General features: G+C 36.0%; 1 protein-coding gene across 1 annotated transcript in view; it reads right to left on the bottom strand.

Moving 5' to 3' along the window:
• Nucleotides 1-6,000, bottom strand: part of Syn2 (synapsin II) — a 145,570-nt gene that overhangs the window by 79,721 nt on the left and 59,849 nt on the right. The window lies entirely within an intron of this gene.

Here is a 6,000-nt window from a genome sequence, read left to right as displayed (position 1 = left end):
AAAAAAAAAAAAAAGTAAGTGATTATCTAATCTAACGTGCCTTACCCTATAAAACACACACACACACCTCCCTAATTAATGGTAGGGCCAAGACCTGAATCCATAATTCATCACCTATTCAAGTTCACATTTTTTATGTCAGAAAAAGGTAGAGAAGACACTTATGTGAACAAACAGCAGAATTTTGCTTTTAAAAAACCAGGCAGTGGTGGTGCACACTTTTAATCCCAACATTTGGGAGGCAGAGGCAGGTGGATCTCTGAGTTTGAGGCCAGCCTGGTCTACAGAGTGAGCTCCAGGACAGAAGAAATGCTGTCTTGAAAAACCAAACCAAACTAAATAAACCAACAATACCCAGAAAATCTTATCATCCAATGCAAATGAAAAATTCTAAACATATTTCTCTATATAAGCACCAGAACAGTAGCCACAATTAAATAATTACATGATTAATAATTATTAGTTTTTTATCTACTCCTCTAAACATTTACTAAAATCATGATTTTCTATGTCAAATACTTGAATGTAAGGAAGATCATCATTCTTGTACATAACTCCCAATATTAATTTGGTCACTAAAAATGTAGGTATTTACTTACTACCTGAAATATTATGTCAGCCATTAGCTTACCTCAAAATCTATAGATCTGGGGGAAAAACAGTGAGTTGAAACAGAATACATATATGGCAGACAAAACTCTAACCCTAGGTTATCAGGTGTGATGGATGTTACACTCATGAGCAGGCTGTCACACCTTTAAAACAGGGAAGCCTATCATACCAATGTGCTCTTTAAAACCGAAGTTTTCTTTTTCTGCTGTTGAGAAGAAAGACTTAGAGATCTGAAGCACAAGACAATGTGAGATGGACAGGGCCACATGTGAAGAAATGTAGGTGGCCTCCAGGTGTCAAAGTGATTGCTGGTTCATCTCAGTCTATAACCTCAAGAAGCAGAATTCTGCCAACAAGAATACGCTTAGAAAATGGACTCTTCCCAGCACTCAGATATCGTAATCTTGACTTTGTGTGACTACAAGCACAAAACCTACAAGCATGACATCTGACCACATAACTGTGAATGAGTAAACAGGTGTCACACGGCCAAAGAACTATAGAAACCATGTCCTCGTCGGAAACCACAGACCTGTAGGACCTCATCATGCACATCAAGGTGGTTGGATTAGTCTAGGATGAGACGGGGTCTCCTTTCAAGCCACAGTAGAATCTTCCTAGGAGTACAGAACCCTAGCTAAGACAGAGTACAAAAGAACGCTTATGTTCTCTCAAAAATCTTAGGAGAGAATATTTCCTAAAGCAGCTATGTAAATTATGCACCAAAGGACTCCATATCACAGTTTGGGTTTGATTTTTGTTTTCCTAGATAAGAATTCCTGATCTCAGGTGTTTCTTCCCTTCATTTTCTCAGACTTCTAGAGACAAACACCCCTGGAAGACATAGGTCTTCCCTTTTTCTTCTTAGCATTCTTATCTATCACTGAAACATTTGTTAACGGTTTATCACATCAAACAGGGTGTATAAATAAAAGACTGCAGTGCTCAGGAAGTGAAAGTTATCTCAGGCTACAGAGGGGCAAGGCATATTAGGAAAAAAGTCTTTGGAAAGTCTTCCTCAGACTTTTTGGACACACGGAAAGGTCTAGATACACAAAAAGGGTCAGACCTTATTTCTCTTGCATAACAGAATGCAAACTCCTAGTCCAATGCAACAGCACTCTCAGGTAGAACTGAACCTACTGCTCAGAAAATTCAATTATGTTGTCAGAGACACAAGTAGTTCCTTCTCACCTTGTTGCAGTGTCTGGCTATGGAGGGGAAATAGATGCACTTCAAAGGGATGATCATGGCTTCAGAAACAGCCAGCCTGTACTGTGCTTACCACTGCCTAGTAAATTAATGCTCAGAATTAAGAAACACTTTTAAAGGAAAATCAAATTCATGCTTACCTACAGCATCACCATGTTTCTCATTCAAATTTCGTTACTTTGCTCTTAAAATGGTTAAATATCATCCTGACTGAGGTAACTCAGACCCAAAAGGACATGCATGGTATATACTCACTAATAAGTGGGTATTAGCCAATAATAATAATAATAATAATAATAATAATACAGACTATACAAGATACAGTCCCCAGAACTCAAAAAGCTCAACAAGCTGAAGTGTCCATTTCTGTTTATCGGGGGATTTCTTTCCATCCTTGTTCAGTTTTGGTATCAACGAAATGTTGACCTTATCGAATAAATTTTGAGATTCCTTTCTCTTAGTTTCTTTGGGGAGGGGGTTTGTGGAATCACTTAATGATAATTGGTCATTCTTTAAATATTTAATAGACCTCAGCAGTGAGGTCATCTGAGCCTGAGCTTTTCATTAGAGCTCTATTGCTTATGGATTCAATCTTATCATAGCTTACCAACCTGTTCAGGTTGTCTATTTCTTCATGAGCCAGTCTTGATGAGGCCGTTGTGTTCAGGAATTTACATTCCTTCAGGCTATCAAATTTGTTAGTGCAGTTTTTCATCACAATGTCTAGTGACTCCTTGTGCTTCTGTACTGTCAACTGTGATGTCTCCCTTTTCATTTCTGATTTGACTTACTGGTAGCCACTTTCTCTTAGTCTATGCAATGACTTGCAATTTTTTTCCCCTCTGAAAAGCCAACTTTTTTTTATTGCTCTTTTGTCGTTTTTTAGTCTGCATTTTATTTATATCTGCTCTGCTGCTTACTGTTTCTTTCCTTTTGCTTTTTTCATTTTTCTAACTGCTTAAGATTCACTGATTAGTTGAAATTCTTAATGTAGTACTGGCCTTTATAAATTATACTCCATTCTTTGTACTGCTTCTGATGAACTGCATAGAATTTTGGAGACAATATTTTAATTTTCATCCTTTTAATAAATCTTTTCATCTCTTTCTTAATTTTTAATCAATATTATATGCTCAATTTTCATGATCTGTATATTTCCAGAGTTTTCTGGTTTTGTTATTGTTGGTAGTTTTATAGCACTGTGAGCAGAAAAAGGTATGCTTTTCTATTTAAAAACTTTTAGATTTGGGACTGGAGAGATGGTTTAGTAGTTAAGAGAATTTATTGTTCTTCCAGAGAACCTGAGTTTGGTTTCCAGCACCTATGTTAGATAGGTCATAAACACCTGTAACTACAGTCCTCACACTTGTCTGGCATTTGTCTACCATCTCTCTGGTCCTTATCCTCTATTTTTGAAGGGAAATGTCAAAATATCATATATTTAAATACTATGTTTATATTTACATATTTAATATAAATAAGTATATAAATTTAAATTTTAATATATATAAAAATGTAAGATTAAGGTATATGTATATATTATATATGTATGTGTGTGTCAACTCACTGCCTTGTGCCACTATGGTTTCTGATAAGAAATAAGCTGTGTTGTAAATAAAGAAAAAAGCTATTAATCTTTCTGAGGCTCTCTTGTATATGGTGAATCATTCATTTTTTTTTTCCTACTCTTTAAGTTCGTCATTTGATGGTTCATTATATGTCTAAACTCTTTTAGGTTCTACATGAACCTTGTGAAGTTTCATGAATGTGTAAGTTCATATATTTTATTAAATAGGAAGTGTTGTCATTTTTTTCAAGATTTATTTATTCTATATATGTGGGTACACTGTGGCTGTCTTCAGACATACTCGAAGAGGGCATCACATCCTATTACAGATGGTTGTGAGCCACCATTGGTTGCTGGGAATTGAACTCAGGACCTCTGAAGAACAGATAGTGCTCTTAACCACTGAGCCATCTCTCCAGCTCCGGGAAGTATTATCTTTTATTCAAATATTCTTTCAGCCCTTTTCTTTTTTGAAGTATCTCCTATTGAGATGCTGGTTGGAATTTTACAGTTATCTGAGCCTCAATGTAGTTTTGTTTTTATTTATTTCGACCCTTACACTATATAATCTCAATTATAAACAATCTTCAGATCTATTGATTTCTCTTGCTTGCTTAAATATGTTTCAGTTATTGTACTTTTAGACTGTAGATTTTTTAATTTATATATACACATGTATTATATTTAAAATTAATAACTATATAGTTAGTGATATATATGTGTATATATAGCATTATAGACAAATATATATACTTTCTATCTGTTCATTGATAGTTTCTATTTAAGGAGAAATCATTCTCATCATTACTTTATTCCTTTAGTTACTAGAACATATTGTAAATAGCCACAAACAACAGAAACAGATTATCACAAGCCTTACAGTACCATCTAGGAGCAGAAGTTTTGTAACTAACAGAATAAATGAAAACCCATGTGCTTTCATCACTGAGAAAATGTCACTTGGAATCAGATTATTGAAAATGTTCTTCTAGAGCTCTGGACTAGTCTCAGACACCTGTGTGCTCTTTTGAGCCACCCCCTGGCCTGCTGTGGGATTCTGAAAACTGTTAACAACAATCAGCCCTTCAATACAAAACCACTCAATTACATCTTTAGCTAATTCATTCCTGCTTAAACCTTTTCTGTTTAAATCTCTTATGGAGAAAGGTTTATGGGACGGTAAGTGTGAACATAGGAAGAATATAGAGGTACATATTTTTGAGTATATGTGAAAATTGATGATGACCTGGGATAGATAAAATGCAAGGGCAAATACATGGGTATAAAGATTTGGCTCATGCTAAACTGGATGAAATGAATGGGAACAGGGTGTACAAAGTGACCTCAAAGTTCTATCATGAGTGACTGGATGGTGATTGATAGTATTTCTTAAGATAGGAATAAGGTGTTAATATCTTAGTTTCCTTTCCGTTGCTGTGATAAAATGCCAGGAAAAAAAAAGCAACCTAAGGGGAACAAAGTTTATTTGACTAACAATTTTAGGTTACAGTCCATCACTGCAGGGAAGTCAAAGTGGCAGGAATTTGAAGCAGCCCATCACATCACGCCCACTATCAAGAACATGGTCATGACGGGTGAGATGGCTCTGCTGGTAAAGGAACTTCCCATCAAAGCTGACTGTCAGAGTTTAGTCCCTAAGATTCACATGGTAGAAGGAAAGAATCAATTCCTACTAGTTGTCCTCTGACCTGTACACACACACATACAAGCTGCAGTGCATATGTGCATACACTAAATAAATAAACAAGTACATGTTTTTAAGAGCAGAAAGCAATAAGTCAGTCAACACGCTAGTATTCAGCCTGTCCTCTCTGTTTTATACAATTCAGAAATCTCTGCCTAGAGAACTGTGCCATCCACAGTGGGCAGGTCTTCTCTTATTAACCAATGCCATTACAACAATTCCTCAATCACTGACATTCTCAGAACCCTTCTCAGGTGACTCTAGATTGTGTCAAGTTGACAATTGAAACCAAACATCATAGAAATTGTCTTTATTTCTTTTCTGCTGCCATCATAAAATATCCTGACAAGAGCAACTTAAGAGAGAAAGGGATACAGTTCATCACTGTGGGGAACTTAAGATGGAGGAACTTGGCCATTCCAGCTAGAAATTTCCAGAAAATTGTCCTGACCAAAGTACATTTCTTGGTCAGCATTTAATATTTATTAAAGCTTGCTTTAAATTTGCACCCCCCAGAAGATGGTAGGAACTTGAAGCAGCTACTCATATCTGAGAGCAATGAATCAATGCATATATACTGGGGCTTAGATTGCTTTTTCCATTCTTACACAATCCAGGGCCCTATACCCAGAGAATGTGCCACACATAGTAGGCAAGTCTGCCCACCTCAATTGTCATAGTCAAGATAATCTCCCACAGGGATGCTAATTTGAACTAGATATCTTTCATTAAGACTCCCTTCTCAGGTGATCAAATTGTATTAGGTTGACAGTTAAAACTAATTAATCATGGTTAGGGATGAGACCAATTTGGAGGAAGGAAAATTTAGGAGACATGTATATAAGAAATGTGAGTGAAAACTTAACTTGTGGAGACAGGACTAAAACAGAAAAAGGATTACAAG

This window comes from Mus caroli, chromosome 6, assembly GCF_900094665.2.
Source record: "Mus caroli chromosome 6, CAROLI_EIJ_v1.1, whole genome shotgun sequence".
NCBI lineage: Eukaryota > Metazoa > Chordata > Mammalia > Rodentia > Muridae > Mus > Mus caroli.
This window is presented reverse-complemented; position numbering and strand designations above follow the sequence as displayed.